The sequence below is a fragment of the Sceloporus occidentalis genome, unplaced genomic scaffold, assembly GCF_023333645.1.
Source record: "Sceloporus occidentalis isolate IW3139 unplaced genomic scaffold, rSceOcc1.0.p SCAF_213, whole genome shotgun sequence".
Classification (NCBI taxonomy): domain Eukaryota; kingdom Metazoa; phylum Chordata; class Lepidosauria; order Squamata; family Phrynosomatidae; genus Sceloporus; species Sceloporus occidentalis.
In genome coordinates, this window is record NW_028317193.1 from 1,027,807 (window position 1) to 1,045,356 (window position 17,550).

Consider the following 17,550-nt stretch of genomic DNA (forward strand, 5'->3'; position numbering starts at 1 on the left):
TTCTAACCGGCTTTGCATTAAAAATACAAACTAAAAACACATTTCGGTTTATGGTGGGGTTTGATTTATCCCTTTTAATACATTTTGAAAGAATTTGTCACAATTGTTCTTTTTTTAGATACTGTCACTGATACTAAGGTAATTGTGTCTGAAAATTGGGGATCCGTGTATCTTGTGAAGAATCCTATCATAGGAATTTGGCAAATACGTGTCGATGGTCAAGGACAATTTTCAGTACGAGTGGAAGGATTTAAAGGTACATAAATCTGGACCAATATAGATATTAGCAAATAAGTTACACTGGGCATCTTCATATCACTATAGATAACATAAGGATTGGGAACATTTATGGTGATGCCTGGGAGTGGGGTTGATACCTGACGGAGAATCTGCGTAAAAGAAGGGTCTTGGGTTAGAAAAATAAATCAACCTGTGATTGGTCAATAAAATTGTCTTGATGCAATTATAAGATTTAATGAAGCACAAGGGAAATTATACTTGGTTAGGTGTCCTTTGTTATTGAATACTGGTGGAAAGGCGTGTCTGCTTTACCACTGGTGATACACTGATATGGGCCATCTGCCGGGTATTTACCACTAAATCAATTTAAAGTCTAATTCTGTTTTCTCTATTCTTTTTTTTTAGCTACCAATACCTCAGGTAAGTGACTAAAGAGATATGCTCTTCTATCATTTTTGTCATTGTTGACTCCTCTTTCTATTTAAAAATTATACCACATTTCAGAATCTGCCCAATCTCACACAAATCTTGCTGAAACTGCACACATGCCCTTGTTACATTTTGATTAAATTAACCTCTTCTTTCCAGCTGCAGGACACTGCTCAGAATGTCACCCTAATGCAACATGTGAAGTCCACCTTGGTGTTACAGAGTGCTCCTGCAAGGATGGCTTCATTGGTGATGGACTAACTTGTTCTGATATTGATGAATGTGCATACTCTTGGTCCAATAACTGTTCCTCTAATGTTTGTATAAACACCTTTGGTTCATTTGAATGTGCCTGCAGAAGTGGCTTCATCAAAACGTCTAGAGATATTTGTGTTGATATTGACGAGTGCGCAAACTCAACCCTCAGTAATTGTGATGTCCTAGCCACATGCTCAAATACCTATGGTGGCCACTTTTGCACCTGCCCATTAGGCTACTACGGTGATGGGTTTTCATGCGAATTAAATGAATGTGAGACAAATGTATGTGGCAAAGGGATGGAGTGTATCAAGAACTATGGGTCTTATTCCTGCTACGATCCATGTTTTAACCATACCGTCCTCGATGATCCCTGGAGAAGTACATTCAATCAAATTGGTGGTAATTGTGACATTGATAAGATTGGGTGGTATCGATTTACAGGCAGTGGAGGAATTCGTATTTCTGAATACTGCGCTCCTCAAGGGAGTTGTGGCACCAGTGCCCCAATGTGGATGAATGGAACTCATCCGTTACTAGGTGAAGGAATCATAAACCACACTGCCTGTGCTCATTGGTATGGAGACTGTTGCTATTGGTCAACCAATGTCCAAGTAAAGGCCTGTCCAAATGGTTACTATGTATATAATTTACATAGGACACCATACTGCACACTGGCATATTGCACAGGTAAGTGTAATGGCATGCTAGATTTCTTTATAATGCAGCAGAACGCTGTAATCCAAGGCCTTTGAGAGTATCACATCCTTTATTATAGAAATAAGTTCACCTAAAATCATACTCTTAGTGTGGAATACACCATGTGCATGGTGAGGGTAATACAATTAATTAGGGGGTTAATTGTCCCAAATATACCCTCCCTTACCCCAGTCCTCTGCTCGGAGAGATGGAAGGTTAAATATGATAAAAAAATACCCTATGGTATGCACAAACTGTAAGCTTTACCCTCAACCCCATATCCAGTCCTTGTGTAATGAGCAGATTAAATTAATTGAAATGAATGATCTTTAGGAGACCTTTCTCTCTCTGCCCTCATTCCCCCAACCTGTGCCCCACTTCCGTCTCTGCCTTATGTGATAAATACCATTATGGTTAGGTCCCTCTGGTAGGGAGTTGAAACACCATGTGGGTGCCATGAGGCAGGACAGCTTTACATTAACACCATAAATAATGCAATTCTATTTAAAACTTAGATCCATCTTCCTTGAATGACACATGCGCATGTGCAGAAGATGAAGAATGCATACTGAAAAATGGCTCCTACAGTTGTCACTGTAAAGAAGGACCTCCAGTCTTAGGTGTGTAATATTAATTTCCAGGTACAAAATAAATGTGATCTCAATTATATATAGGTATCATAGGCCAGTTTGTTCTGAAGCAATGTTAGACACAAATGGTTCACATTTCTGTGATTTATAGAGTTTTTCTGGGGTGGACAAGCTCTGACAAATGGTCCACATGTGTTTGTCTAAGGACCCCTGGAAGCCATGCATGTTGTGGGTAATTTAATGTTAATACGGTGTAACTCTGATCTTTGTACTTTTTTGGGGAAAATTTGACTGATTGGGCCTTGTTACAGATGGTTCTTTACGGATAAGCCCAAGTGAATAACATCGTTCTAATACAAAGACTTATTTTTTGTCTAGGAATAGAAGATTTGGATATGGGCTTGACCTGCAGTACACACGAAATGAAAGCATCTTTCCGAACATGTCAGCTGAAGACTCTAAACCTTAGAGCTAGGAGTGTTTACCTTTCAGACAAGAGCTGCATTGGATATGAAGATGGGAACAGAACAGGAGTGATTTCTGCATTGTCTCCTCTTCAACATGGCAAATGTGGAACGCAGCTTCATGTATGTTTTTTTTTTTGCCAAAATCAATTAATTTAAATAAATAATGATAATAATTATCACTCAAATAAGTGGTACAGTACCTCCATATCTAGTGAGCTGTATAATACATATGAAAAATATTGGTGTGAGGCACAAGCTCCTCATACTTTAACTCAGGAGCAAATGTATTATTAAATATGCGATATTACAGTAATATATTAGAAATGTTATGGGTTTTCAATCTTATGTTATTGTCTCTTTATACCCCACAGAATAATGGAACGCATGCCATATACAGCAACACTTTGTATGTGACATTGGAAACAGACCGGATAATTATCAGAACGTATCAAGTTCAAATGAGCTTCTTTTGTGCATACCCTTTGGACATGAAACTCAGCCTTGAGACATCTTTGAGACCTATCTTAAGGTAATTTATTGTACAAAAAATGAAAGCTAATATAATTTTCTCTGTATTACACCCTGTGTTTTCAGGGATGCAAAAGCAGCATGCCACCGCATGCCACCGCATATCTGTAGTAGCAATTCCTTCATTGCTAATAATCTTATTATTTACTCATAAATAAATAATACATTTTGGAAATATTAGAAAAATGAGGCACAATTCCTGTGCCAGGGCACAAGCTAAGTTAAGATATTGATATTAAAAGTGTATTTTTAGATTTCTTTCATAAATTAGTGTTGCAGTCCCAGGGTTGGATTAACACAAAATTTTAACGTAATTTTTATTTTTTTTATTTTGCATTTCTCCTTAACTGATCACCCCGACAGTCGCATGTGCACTAAATAATGTTTATATAAAATACATTTCTGAATTTTGTATTAATTACAGTTCACTGAGTATAAATCTTGGTGGTACCGGGCAGTTTAAGGCAGAAATGGCACTGTATAGAGATCAGAGTTACCTATCCCCATATGAAGGGACAGAAGTCGCCCTGTCAACGAGATCAACATTGTATGTTGGGGTAATTCTTGATGGTGCAGATGCGTCTCAGTATGCTGTGGTCATGAAAAACTGCTTTGCCACTCCTACAAGAAATGCAGAAGATCCTGTCAAATATTACTTTATTAAGGAAAGGTATGTTTTTTTATGTTAAAAAAAAAATGGACCAAATGGCCAATTTCACATGGTAGAGGAAGAGACAAGATAGTTAATAGGATTCCAGAACACTAAATCTTTTTTTGTTATTGCTAATAATATTTCTGATAAAATACAAAATATTTTACCATTTTATAGATTTAAGCACAAAACCTTTTGCTCGGATCTAAATATTTTGTTTGTTTTTTTTCTTTTATGTTACTGTTTTATTCTAAGGAACATTTTGTATTTTTATCTTTAGCCTTTGTATGATAGCAGCGTAAACATTTATCCTGGGAGATAAGCGTTGATGATGACCTGTATTTTGTGTACTAACTCAATATATTCCTTTCACCCAAGATGCCCAAACAGTCAGGACACAACCATCAGGGTAATGGAAAATGGAGTTTCTACAAGAGGACGGTTCGCTGTTCAAATGTTCAAGTTTGTTGGCGATTATAATGTGGTTTACTTGCACTGTGAAATTAATATCTGCGACATAAAAAAACAAGCATGCAAACCTGTGAGTAACTTGATGACACTTGATTGACAGACTATGTATATCATTTGATGATGGATAATGAATGTTATATAGGACAGTGATGAATGCGTAGAGCATCCAGTCATCCTCATACTGCTTGCAGCCTCAACGTGCCGATAAAAGACTAACAAAACACAAGAAGATCACTTAGATATATCTCCTTTATTAATCAGAAGATAGTAGTCATGCAATCAACCCTTTGAATGACAGTCATGACCTTCTATAAATCCATCTCCATGTGTTATGTTGGGGCTGGCAATGAGCTAGTGTTTTTCTCTGCTATATGAATTTTGATATATAGAGTTTGGTTGCAAACATTTTGGGGTCTGGAAAAAAAGGTTTGTAAAATCCTTAACATTTTTGGTAGATGAGCCCAAAATTCATGGAGCACAAAATATAATCTCAACATATGATATGGATTTGTACAGGCTTTATATTTCTCTTATCTATAGCTTGGTAGTCTGGAAAGACTATTTGATTCTTCTTCAAGTACCAAGGAGTCAGTGCTCAAAATGTGCATTATGAATAATTTTGAATAACTTTCTTTTTTTTAGTCTTGTTCTGGAGTCCGGACACGTATGGCTCTGTCTGAAAGCCAAAACTTTGTTTTAAATTTGGGACCCATAGTTCGTTCAGGTGAGATTAACACACAGTGTTCTCATATATATATATATATATATATATATATATATATATATATATATATATATATATGGAAAGCTATCGAAAGTAGACCTTTTACAGATTGCATGAAAAATTATTATAAGTATTGTATTATATTGATACAAATGAAAATAGTGTATTGCAGAAACGATGATAATTTTGGCAGGGAATACAGTGGTTTACTGAGTTAAAAGTAACCCTTTGTATAGAAGTTCATGTTGGTGCGGAACAAATGAGTAATGTGGGCCACTATACAAAGACATTTATATACTTAGCATTGATACCTGGATATATATAACCTCAGAGGATGTCTAGAATAGTGTTTATCAGGGTCTTTTCTTAGCAATTCTGTAATTATTTAATTTTGTTTTCTGTGCTCCCTTAATGGGTTTTGTATGCAGTACATTTTTGGGTATTAAAGTAACTTTTTCTGTACTCTGTATGAGAAAACTATTTTTTGAGTTATAAAATGTTTATACCAATTTCAGTGAGGTCACACAATATTCTAATATATTCTAATATACAAGAATGCTAAGTGGATCCAGTTTATTTCTTTGTATACTGGAAGTACTTTAATGCCCATTCATTTAACCTGCAATAAAAAAATAAATCGCTTACCTTAGCGTGAAGCTGGAGAGGGAGCTCCAGAGATGCAAATGGAAAATGCATAAGGGGGCTACTGCAGAGGGCAGACCACATACAAATGTAAATGTGGACAAAGGCACTTATGATATGCTTATGCCTTTAATATCAAGAACTGTTTTAAAGTCTTGCTGCAAGTGTCACAAGGTGCACTACTCAGATTGTCATTCAAATAATAACGCAGCTTGCATTAGTCTATATCAGCGGTTCTCAAACCTGTGGGTCGCGACCCTTTCACAGGGGTCGCCTAAGACCATCGGAAAACACATATTTCACAATATATAATTACATCATTTTATGGTTGGGGATCACCACAACATGAGGAACTGTATTAAAGGGTCGCGGCATTAGGAAGGTTGAGAACCACTGGTCTATATAATATATATTTAATTTTTTTACTTTTAATTTTTTTTAGACAATCTGAATCAATACTCAGTTGCTGCTGGTAAGTACTAACTAAATCTGACAATCTGAAATAACTTTATAAAGATTCAGCTTTTTGAAACAATTTTTAATAAAATGAAACATCCATTTTAAATTAAAATATTATTTGAAAAATCCAATGTATGTATGTATATATAGTCTAAATACCGATATATCATTTATATATATATATATATATATAATACACATTAGATAATAATTTGACTCACCAACTTCTTGATTTTGTCGCCTGCAAACAATTCTAATGTCCCTTCATCCTTTCAAACATAAGATAACATATCCCCTACGATATCCAAATCTTCAGGTGTTTTGTCCTCTGAAAAACCAAAACTATTCAGTTGTGTTATTTTACAACCCAACACCCAGATTCAAGGCTCATAAAGAAGTCCAGCCACCCACCAAGTGCCAGGGTTCTGTATGGGTTATGGAAGACAAGGAAACCATTACTAAATGCCAGAAATGGGGTCTTACCTTATTTTGACCGTACAGCACCAGTAATGTACATGCATATGACGTCTTATTAAACGTGTCATACAGCACCTTTCAATGCAGTGTGTGCAGTCGGCACAGCCTCCATCATGTAATCGGCCCATTGAAGAGCAGCACACAAGGGGGCTGATCACTCAAGAGGGCAATCTGCCCCTAGTTTAGCAACAGAGAGGCTGCTTGCCCCCCCCCCCCCCGAATCTGCTGCCCTAGACCTAGTAGGCCTTGACCAGTATACGTCACTTGCTGTATGCTTTCCAAAACCAGAATATTCCTACTCGTAGTTTCTCGGATGCCCACAATATATTAATTGTTGTTGGTTTTTTTGTTTTTTTTAGGAATATATCCTTCTTGGCCTCTTTTGGTGTCCTTTATATTTTTTTGGATCAAAGGACTATTTATTTAATAGTTCTAAATAATGACCTTTCTACATATATGTATATACCAATATCAGTAAGATCCTCACTAATGGCAACTAAGTTATGTTAATTAAACTGTATTAATGTATTTAATCATATCACTGCACGGTGTGGAATATTAAATAGCCACCATTTGTAAATTAATTATTCAATGGAAAAATAGATAAATATTGCATATAAATTTTGACTTCTTTTCATTTAAACATTTTAAGCATTCTTTTTAAATGTTTCCTTTTTAATATCTCAAGTGTGGTGTATAATACAATTAAAGTATTTAATATCTAGCATTGAACCAAAAAGCTAGATTCAGTGTTATTTTTTCATGTCTGCATGACCTACACACCACATCCTTCTAAATGTGCATGGGACCCAAAAATGGAAGAAGAGGGGACATCTTATTACTCACAATGGCCTACTCTATCTAGGTATACTGATAACAATCTATTCAGAAAAACACAACCCAAATGGCTATAGAAAATATATATGTTTAACACATTATGTACATTTATTTTATGAAATATACTAAAAATAACTTTACATTTCCTCTTTTATTGGGAAAATGATGTATTCTGACAGGCAATTTACCTCTCTCTTCCTGATTGGCTGCTCATTTACAAGCTTTTTAGATGTTTATTACCTGTTTTGAAGGTCTTGAAGTTTGTTGCACCCACAGGAACACAAACACAAACTTTTTTATGGGTCATAATTGTACCGCTATATCAGAGTATGTCCTAAGGTTGTCAAGGAGTTAAAAAAGATAATACCATATTTACATTTTCACAAACTCACAATGTGTCTCTTATTTGGGTTGTTGGTAGCAGATAAACACCATATGGACCATCTACCATGCCACTTTGATTTCCTCTGCTTGCCATGACCTATGTTAAGTATCACCCACCTCATGTTTCTAATTAGTGTCAATATACTTTTACTTTTGTTTAGCAAAGTAATTTGATTGATCTGGTGATCGATGTGGTACAAAATTTTCTCAAACCCTCAACAGTCTTCAGTGCTTCACATACTAGGTTTAATGATTACACTTTATGCCAGTACTAAATGAAATGTTATGCAACAGTAGCCGTAGAAAAAACCAAAGAAGCAATAAAATCTCGTATAACTTACAATACGCACAATGTTTCTATGTATAGTGCACACATGATCTATCTTACCTAGGATTCACATGCCTAACACACATGAAGTCAGTGGGGATGAACTGGTTTTTGTTTTTATTAATTGATTATTTTATTGTCCATTGTTTTGTCGGGAACATTAAGGTTGCACCTTGGTTGGCATATTGTCACGTTCTGCAATGATGAAACTTGTGTGTTACCTTGACTGCTTAAACCCATAGCAAGGTGAACAAACAAGAAGAACCAAATACCCCACCCAAACCCCCAGAAATAAAGACACTAGACACCATTGAGTGGGATAGGGCATTTGGCCACAGCTTTTATTAAACCATTCCCCAGGCCAGCGGAAACCAAACATTACACATCTGAAAACAACCTGCCAGCTGCTGAGCGCTAGGCCCAACAGGCAGTTAAATTACCACCGATTGTACCAAGAGTCCCAGCCCTGCGGGTGCCATGAGCCGCCCGCAGGACACGCCTCCCCAAGCCCGCTATGGGCAAATGATCCAGGTTGCCTGAAATTACCGCGCTGGCCAGGGGACCCAGACCGCTGCTGTGACAATGAAGAAAACAAACAGGAAAGAAAAACAAAGCAATATACATAATACAACGCAATTATACATGACCAAAAAGAGGGCGGGCGGGAGGGGAACGTCTGGAAGCTGCTGTTGGTACAGGAAAAAGAGGTAAGAGTCACCTCTTCACCTTCCTATAAACCCTGATAGCTGCAACATTGTTGCAGCTACCCACCAATGAACGGAAGCTTACTAAACCACCATGCATGGGCCAGCAGTCATGACCCCCCTTTCCTATAGGTCCAGGGGGCCCCCTTTATTAACAGGTCATCCAGAGGACCAAATTGATTACATTTATTTAGTTTAATTCATAGAATTTAATTGTATAGAAATATGGGTCTATAATTCGTAGTTTAGACAAGTATACTACAAACAAACCAAAATGCATACACCACTGATTGTACTTGCCTTTTTGTCATGTTTTAAGTCTTTATGAAGTTAGCATGGGGTTTCTGTTTAACATCGTATATTGGTTATATTTCCATATTTTTATAACCCATAATGGATCTGTTTTTGTTAAGTGATTTACGCTTTCAACCTCATTCCTTCTAGAAACACAAATAAATCCTGTCTTGAATACTTGACATAACATGGCAGACTTGAATTATAACTTTAATGCTGCAGATAACATTGTTGACCATACAGTATATATGTTTTCCTTATTGTGACTTGGGGTACTTTGTACCTCTAACAATGTCATTGCTGTGGATGTTGATCACATCGACTATGTGACATTATTTCTATAAGACAGGCTACATTTTTGGCGAGTATACCTTAAAATGTTTCCACTTAGGTTAAATTATCATCATTTTGGGGTTTTCTTTGAAAACATAATTAAAACAACACATAGAGAAGCAATTATTTCCCACATAAGATGCAATTCAATAAACCTAAATATAAAAAGTCCTTTTTATAATACACTATTACCAAGCAATTTGTAGTATCAAAATAACATCTAGAAACATATGGGAAACAGCATTAAGTTATAGCAGCATTATATTAGGGTAAATTGGCATCATATACTATTAAAGATTCCCTCTCCAGCTTATAGAGGACCCGTGACATCTCCCACATATTACATTAACCAGCACATAAGCATTAAATAAGCTGTGTTAATAGTTTTTACACATTTTAGCCATTTTAACTTGATTAGGATAATACTTCTTCCCATTAAATTAATTCTACATAAGGCATAACTAATAAGGCATTATAGATTTACCTTGGAAGAGATAATCGAATCTCACTAAAAATTATCCCTTTGTAATGTAGAATCTTGGCTTTTGGAAGGAAAATGTAAACCATTAAAAATATATTAATTTTAAGCTTTAAGGTTTTCTTTAGGTGACATTTCAACTTTACCCTAGTCCATAGACACAGACACAGTAATTCCATTTAGAATAAGCTTATTTGTTAACACTGCAAAAATATCCACGTCTTCTTTTTGCTGTGGAATAGAGCACCAGAAGAATAAACTCTATTTTTGGAACAAACTCTGTAATTAGTACAACCTTTGATTATGTGTCTATGTTTAGGTATTTATTGTGTTGGCAAAGGTCACTGTTGGTGAGAAAAGTTAACATCTACCCAAAGGTTTAATAACATTAAAAACATAGAATTTTATTCCAGATAAGAATTCCATTTGGCCTGCCAAGTTTGCCTATTTTTCCTGATGTAAAGACGTTAATCAATCCTTGGTCTCGTCTTAGATTAAGAATAGCTTTATGCTTATCCTATGCATGTTTAAATTCCCTCACTGTATTAGCCTCTACCCCTTCTGATGGGAGGCTGACTCTACCAACCTCTCTTTAAAGTAATGAAAGTAATGTTTCTTACAATAACTCTAAGCCGCTGACCCTCTTGTTTTAGAGTTTGTCCTATTGGTTTAACTATTGTAATGCAATAAATGTCCATACTGTACTTTGTTAAACCCCTTTATAAAGTTACATTTCCTACTCTATCATCCAAGTTATACATATTAAGACCCCATTGGGTTTTTCTGATAATTTTTATCCTGCAAACCAATCACCATTATAGTAGCCCTTCTCTGAACTCTCTCCAGGATGTCAATATCCTTCTGCAGGCGATACGTTACAATGTATGACCATAGCTCTCTTTCCTCTTTCTGATACTAATTCTTCTAGCTTTACAACCCAGCACCCTGCTTGCTCTTTCCAACATTTTTTTCTATTGCCTGCTTATGGGTCCCAGTACTGAGGAAGAACGAGGAAGAACTGTGTGAGCTGCATGGATAACAGGAAGAGTGTATGGTATTAGAACGTGTTTATGTATGATGTTAGAGTGAGCATATGGATGTATGTGTATGGTGTTAGTGTGTTACTGTATGGTGGTAGAGCGTCTTAGTGTGTGTGACTATATGGTGTTGGTATTTGCATACCAAACCAAATGTTAGCATGTTGGTACATGTTACCATATGGTCTTAGAATGTGTTAGTGTATGCTGTTAGTATGTGTATTTCAGCATATGGTGTTTATGTTTTAGTATTTGGTGTCCGCATGTGTGTGTGTGACAGAAACACACATTATTCATGACTGATAAGCACTTTTTTGAATTTAATATCTTAGTTTTAATACTATGAAATATACAGGTATAGTAATGTTTTAGGGTTTTAAATTGACCAAACACCACTCGTCCTATGAATTACATTTGATGATGCCCCTTCCTCCATATATTGACTGTCATCAGATTTTGTGCAGCGTTGTTTGCTTGTTTTGCTAAAAATAGATTGAGATGGTGATGGGAAGTACAGTAATAAGGAAGTACTTGTTACTCTCAAACTCTATTTAACGGCATACAGTTACAGTAGCCTACCAGATCCTGGATACGACCAAGACACTATATGTAAATGTAAGTAGATGTATCTCTTTCACAATGGATCATGATGTTTTTATGTATGCTGATAGATTTTTAGCCAGTCAAAAGCATTGCTGAATTCCTAACATTTAATTGGTTAATAAGCTTTGCATCAAACTATATGATCTTCTTTAAATCTGATATCAGTACCTGCAAGGAAAGGCTGGCATTGAATACTTAAAGCTGCCAAAAAAATGCCAAAACTATAGATGTCAAAACTTGAAAAACTCAACTGTAAAAAATGCATGGAAACATAGATTTTGATGGCCAGTAAGAACCATCAGCTCATCTAGTTGGCCCATTTCCCCTTCTGTAAAACCTCAACCTCTAATATTTAATCTCACTTGTACTTTCTTGAATCACTTTATGTATTTCAATTTTTCTATTTTTTCCGAAGCTATATATTAAGACCCTTCAGTAGTTCCTGATGATTTTAGACCCGCAAACTGTTCACTGCACTCTCTCTAGAATATCTATATCCTTCTGGAGATGATGTCTCTCGAGAACTGTACTCAATACCCTGGGTGAAATTTGGCCAGAAATCTGTAAAGTAGCAGAACCACCAGCCTCGCTTGCATTTTCTGCTGCTTTGTTTAATTGACATACTACTTAAAAGACCCTAGAAATAGTTACTGCCAAGGCCCTCTCCTTTTTATTGCATAGAACACAGTATCCGTAATACTATATTTAGCCTTTTACTTTTTATGCCATAAGAGTGCTTTACTTTTATCATTTATCAACATTTTTTATTAATCTCTATTATTTTACATATAAAGACGTTTCCGGCAAAGACAGGACCTGATACAGCTAGATGAAATGCATTGTATTACTGTGACTTTGGTGCTGGTAAGCACTATTCATTTGTCAACATCAGCATCAAATGATGGTGAGTAAATGGTTTAAATGAAATCAAATTTGAATAGAAAAATATAATCAAATATATATACTACTAATTTCTGAGAAATGTATTATAATTAATATATTTGAAAAAAAAAGCATTATGGTAAAGGTAATCCGTATAGTCTCTAGCCCCCTAGTTTAGCTCTATTTGCACTACCCATTTAATATGCCCTGTTCCTCATGCTCCACTCTTAACATTTGGTCTTTTAATCACCAGAAAAAACACTATAAACAATTCCATGAATAATAACAAAAATAATTTTGAACTGAAACATCCTATATTTTTGTTCTCAATGAACAAATGTATTTGTACTTATACTAATATTCTTTTATTCTCTTGTGTTTCTTAAATAGATATTTTTTTTTCTAATATTGATATATATTTTGTTTTTTTGTTTTTGGACTCTTTTTTTTTAAGCTGCTAAAACCTTGTGTCCAAAAATGATATGCGGAAGTACATACATGAACGTCTCGTTTGAAATAAAAGACTTGGTGTCTCTTGATGTTGATATCCAAAACATTCACCTAAGAGATAAAGCATGCTTTGGTGTTCAAATTAGTGAAAGTACTTTATCGGTGGTGTCCCAGCTCCAAGATTGCAAAACCCAAATAAGTGTAGGTATCCCTTTATCTCTCTGTATATATGTATACCTATTATTTTATTTTCTGCACATAAGAAATAGATAAGAATGAGAACTATTTGTGCTTAAGAGAAGAAAGTTTTATTTATATACCTTAATTGTTGGTGTTCTTTTTAAAAAGAAAAAAAAAAAGTACTTTAAAAAAAGTACTTTTTTTTAGACCACTTTCCGCTTTCCCTGACCCCTAGCTATTAATTGCTCAGGAAATATGTTTGGCCGAACACATCTCCTGGCGTGGGATATAGTTACCGCCAGTCAGGTCAAGTGCTGACTTGGAGAACATCTTTTGGGATCTACCAAGATGTAATGCATTCTTACTGATTTTAAAGGGAGCGCTTTCCTGACACTGATTGGCTGCTTCAAACAGCCAATAAGTGTAGCTAAATTGTTGAGAATGGTATAATTAAGCCCTTTTGTCTTCCACAATAATCATAACATATGGTGCCTTAAGTGTACATGCATGATAGGAAATGTGGCTACACGTGGCTACACGTGGCTGTTCTGGAACCCACAGCTTCGGTCTGAATATATTTGTAGTATAATTACCCATATCACAAAGAATACTCGTTATCAGCAGCAACATGGTACATTACAAAGAGTAACATTTAAAGTGATCATTGCTGTGTTTTTTTTTTCTTTTTCTAGACAAATAAGACACATGCTACTTATCAGAACACAGTTTATTTACCTCCAGATCCAAGCCTGGTTATTTACAGAGAAGAATACTTTGTGGATGTCTCCTGTTCCTACCCTCTGGATATGAATGTGTCTAGTGGTACAACTTTATATCCCACAATAAGGTCTTATTTTTGTATTTATACTACTTGCTATACTACCATATAAAGTATGACTTCAGAATGCAGTATCCATCTACGGCATTATATATCTTCATATATATCTGTATATCAGTCTCTACGGTTAGAAAAATGTATTACGAAATATATATTTGGTATGTTTAATAAACAAGTATAGAATTGTTATCATCATCATTGTAGGTAGTAAGAACTGGAAAAAAAACATGTTAATTTAGGAACCCCTAGAGAATTAAAACAAATCAATAAAAAATGTATGATAAACATAAAACAACTCATTCTTAAATGTTACAAATAAGCAATTAAATAAAATGATGTAAACTTTATTTTAACATTTGGGCTTTTTTTGTTATTTGTCATACTTTTATTATGAATTCATAAAAAATGCTATTTTCAAAAGTAAGTTTTACCACCTGCAAAACACAAGGAAAGAAAAAATCTCCTGGTAGCTTAAATGTGCTGTTTTCAGACAACAAACTAATTGAACTTTTTAGTAGCAGACACTTTTAATACGTTTTCCGTTTTTTTATGGCAACAATAGTGCCTACTTTTATATCACATGACAATTAAAAGATCCTTGCAAAAATATTAATGAAACAAAATTTGACGTAGTAACAAAATTATTTTTGGAAGGATTCTGGCATTCAACAGTACTTTCAACGATGCATTTAAGTTAAAAATGTTACATTTAGCAGAGCAGGTCAAATAACATTTTTCTACAGATGGAGTAGAAAGAAATTAGATTATCTGAGCAGGTAATTGTTATAGTGCGATTTGTCTCAAAAAAGCATAAGGTGCAGGTTACATTATTGTCTTTTGTAATATTTTTCACAGCACAATATATATCAAGGTTGACGGCAGTGGAGAATTTAAGGTGACAATGGCTCTGTTTGAAGATGCAGGCTTCAGTACACCCTACAAAAGGGACGCCATTGCATTGTCCACTAAAGATATGTTGTATGTTGGGGTCAATATTGTAGGAGACACCCCTGGTTTTGATTTGGTGATGGTAAACTGTTTTGCAACACCTACACAAAGCTTTTATGATCCTGTTAGATACAACCTTATTCGGAACAGGTATGTTCATAAAATATTATAGTTTATTAACAATTAGTGTACTGTTTAAGAAAGCAAAGCTATCTTTAATACCAGTATCAACAATGGCAGTGTGCTTTAATCATGTGGATAGAGAGTGGAATTTGTTTCTTTCAAATTAAGTCTATATATTTTGTTATATTAACATATTAACATAATATATTAAGTCTATATATTTCAAAAGACCTTCTTTCCCCCATTCAGGGAGCTAGCAAGGTGACAAAGCACCCTTCTCATGCACCCTTTTTCGTGCAAGTTAGGTGATTATAGCACTGGTGACCCAAACCTTTACTGTGGACCTCAATTTCTCAAATAGTGTTTCTAAAGCGGGCTAAACTAGTGCACAAGGACCTCAGGAAATAGCTTCAGCTACACTCCTTTCCACCCCAGTATTCAGTCCTGAACATACTTAATGAAAGTATTCAAAAGTTCCATAGGGCACTGGCCACCAGCACCATACACTCACCCGATCTACTGCTCCAGTGGCAGATAGGGTGCTGCAGCATGTGGCCAATGGCCGATATGCCCAGTCACATACTACATAAGCATAAAAGCTCATGTGGCCACGCATATGCCACCATCAGCTGAACTGAATTCAAAAGGCAGCCACTGGCCTTAAAGTGCCATGGTTGCCTCGTCATCCCCAGTCAGGCCCTGTTAGTAGATATACGGTATTTCCCTCTTTAAATTTGTTTGTATTATAAATAACGATATACCCAACAAAAAAGCAAGACCGTTTTCTAAACATTACAATTAGATTTTTTCTTAAACCATCACTGACCATTGAATGTAGACACAACCTTTAATCACGTTGGATTTGTTTGACATACTTTGTACATTACACAAGTAATTGTTATATTTTGCATGTATTACAACAACACACATCCTTCCGTTACCTTATAACTAAATTACATAAAATCATACTTTTCTAGTTGCCCTAATGAACAGGAGAAGACATTGTCCGTTGCTTCTAATGGTATCTCTAAAAAAGGGCAATTCTCAGTTCAGATGTTCAAGTTTATTGGCAATTATTCATATGTCTACCTGCATTGTGAAGTTCATCTTTGCGAAAATTCCGTTTCATGCCTTCCTGTAAGTAGAAATTTAATGACAAATTCAGTAACTTAAGTTAGATCTGCTACAAACTGTGATGTTTTCATTCACTATCTTTGCCATAAAATTAACTCATTATAACTTTAGATTGATGATGCCACCCAATTATGACTGCCTGCAATGGTGACCTCCATCAGCAGATTTAGCTTCCTCTTTCATAGTAGTTTTTTTTTAAAATGTATACCAAATCTCTAATTCTAAGCATATACACCATTTCTTCATTTTTAGATCTGCAATAGACCTAGATCTCGTAGGAGCAATCCTGAAAGTTCTACTGGTGTTCTAAACCTTGGACCGATATCATATGCAGGTAAAAATGAGAAATTTATTTTATTTAGCGAGACATGCATGACGATTATTGATTTGCCCCATGAAAATAAAATATGTATGCATATGCTATTATTGTATTGTAAAAAACTGACTTTTTTCTGATTTACTTTAGTGTATGGTAATATATTTCACTTATAATAATAAAAATAAATTCAAAATATTTAAAAGGATAAAGTGTTTGGTAAAATATGGTCCACACATATATCGGGTGCTGTCTTATAGGAAAAATGTAGGAAATTTAGAAAAAAGGTTAAATCACCAGGTATTTAAAACTATTAGGTATTTTTAATAAGACAAAAAGAAAGCATTTATACATGTAGAACAATGTAGGATATATAATATTATAATGTATAAAATATAAAATATTATAATATATAATATATTGAATATTGAGCGTGAGCAATAAGACGAGTACTTTATTGAACAATCTGAAATCATTTAAATATATGCCTTTTCCCAGCAAAGCAACAATTTCTTAGCCCTAGTGGCAATTTTGGGGTTGACCAACAAGAAATTTACATAAACCCAGGTAGGCATTATTAAGCTAGTTTCTGGTAAAATTAATATGGGGGCTTGATGCCAATTCTACAGCTTAGAAGCAAAAATTAAACTATCCAAAATATATTAATGTTTTTAGTAGCGCATTTATAGAAACACACTTAAAAATGTCAACACATTGGCTTTACCAGAGCATCCTGATACCGTGTAGCTAATCTACTTATTTTCAACTAACATTTCTATTTCCTTTTAAATTCTCCATTTTTGTTTGCCCATAAGCGAGTGGATTATCAATAACCTAGTCTTTACTAATGATCTTTTCTCTTTTAGGTCTAACCCAAGATTCAGGAAAGCTATGTCCCATACTTACCTGTGAATCATCTCACATAAATGTCACTTTTCAAACGAAAGACCTTCAATCGGTCAATGTTGATACGGAACACATCCATCTCGTTGACAGAAGCTGCCGTGCTCAGCCTGACAGTGTAAATAATGCAATGTCATTAGGA